General features: G+C 39.8%; 1 pseudogene; it reads left to right on the top strand.

The window, feature by feature from the left end:
• The first annotated feature begins 397 nt into the window (after positions 1–397).
• On the top strand, positions 398–1872 carry LOC122939012 (annotated as a pseudogene).
• Positions 1873–2094: the final 222 nt, after the last annotated feature.

Genomic DNA, 2094 nt, shown 5'->3' on the forward strand with positions numbered 1-2094 from the left:
GGCAGATCCGGCAGGCAGCTCAGACGACGGGCAGGCAGCTAATACTCGTGTGAAAGTACCCTAAGGACATAAAAATAAAACCTACAACTCTGCCAATTGTTATAGATTAAAAGCCGGTAAGCGGCATGGAGCAGGTCTCGTGCGCGGCGCTAGAGAGACGCTGAGGAGTGTGGAAGTTGTTCATGTTTTTTGTTAGCCAAAGTCTGGAGTGGATTGATGAATGGGGAATATGGAGGAAGAGCAGGTGCTTCTCCTTCCCACTGGATCCATCTCTGACTTTGTTTCTAGAAACTGCATTAGAACGACATTAAAATTGCATGAATGTGTCCAGTCTCTTGCAAATATGTAATCATTTTGTATTTTAAAAAAATTATAAAATCAATCTTTTAATCCTAACAGAAAATCCCAGGAAGAACGCTGAGGAAATAGAAGATAACACCACAATGCAGGTCTCTTCAGACGAAAAGCTCTATCCAGGACCTCACAGTGCAGATCTATTATATAATCCCCCTTATCTTGAGGAACCTTCAGACCAGTCCCAGATTGTTACCACAAGTGCAGGGCAGATCGGGGGTAACAGATATCAATGTAGTGACTGTGGGAAACAGTTTACAACAAGCACTAGTCTGTATACTCACAGAAGAATTCACACAGGAGAGAAGCTGTATGCATGTTCAGGATTTGGGAAATGTTTTACAGATAAATCGGATCTTGTTGGACATGAGAGAAGTAGCTCCAGAAAGACACCATACCAATGTTCACAGTGTACAAAATCTTTTACATCAAAATCACTTCTCATTATCCATGAGAGAAGTCACGTAGGGGAGAAGCTATATCCATGTTCAGAATGTGAGAAATGTTTTATTGCTAAAGCCATAATCAAGGATTATGATCAACTTCACACAGAGAAGCCGTATGCCTGTTCAGGGTGTGGGAAAAGTTCTACGCATAATTCAAGTATTATCCAACATAAGAGAATTCACAAAGGAGAAAAGCCATATTCGTGTTCGCTATGTGGGAAATATTTTAAAAGTAAATCAAGTCTTGTTAAACATGACAGAAGTCACAATGGAATGAAGACCTTTCCATGTCCACAATGTGGGAAACACTTTACATCAAAATCCTATCTTGTTACACATCAAAGAATTCACACAGGAGAGAAACCATTTTCATGTTCCGAGTGTGGGAAATGTTTTATGACTAAATCAAATCTTATTAAACATGAGAGAAGTCACACAGGGGAGAAGCCATTTTCATGTTCAGAATGTGGGAGATGTTTTATTACTAAAGCCAAACTAGGGTATCATCAGAGGGTTCACACAGGAGAGAAGCCGTATTCATGTTCTGAATGTGGGAAATGCTTTGCTGATCAATCAAGCTTTAATAGACATGAGAGAAGTCACACAGGAGAGAAGCCATTTTCATGTTCAGAATGTGGCAAAAATTTACTACTAAAGACAAACTTTGGTATCATCAGAGAATTCACACAGGGGAGAAGCCATATTCATGTTCTGAATGTGGGAAATGCTTTGCCGATCGATCAGGTTTTAATAAGCATCAGGGAATTCACACAGGAAAAAAGCCATATTCATGTTCTGCATGTGGGAAAAGTTTTATTACTAAGGCCAAACTTACGGGTCATAAAAGAACTCACACAGGAGAGAAGCCATTTTCATGTTCACTGTGTGAGAAATGCTTTACAGATAAATCAAATCTTCTTAAACACGAGAGAAGACACAGAAGAGAGAAACTATTTTCATGTTCCAGATGTGGGAAAACGTTTACAGATAAATCAAGGCTTGTTACACATGAGCGAAGCTGTAGTCATTAGGGATGAGCGAACTTCATATTTTGAAATGCGTTTTCGATTCAGGTTGTGGTATTTATTGAATCGCGTTATGGATTCCATTACCACGGACCATAATGCCTATAGATGCATTCCGTCATAATAGAAGTCTAGTCAGCATAACGGATCTGTCCGGTTTTCGTTATGTTGGAGTCCTCTCCTGCATAAGGTAAACTGGACGGATCCGTTATGCTGGCCCTAGACTTCTATTATAACGGAATGAATAACTGAATGCCTCTAAAGGCATA

The sequence above is a fragment of the Bufo gargarizans genome, chromosome 5 (genome assembly GCF_014858855.1).
Source record: "Bufo gargarizans isolate SCDJY-AF-19 chromosome 5, ASM1485885v1, whole genome shotgun sequence".
In the NCBI taxonomy this organism is placed as follows: domain Eukaryota; kingdom Metazoa; phylum Chordata; class Amphibia; order Anura; family Bufonidae; genus Bufo; species Bufo gargarizans.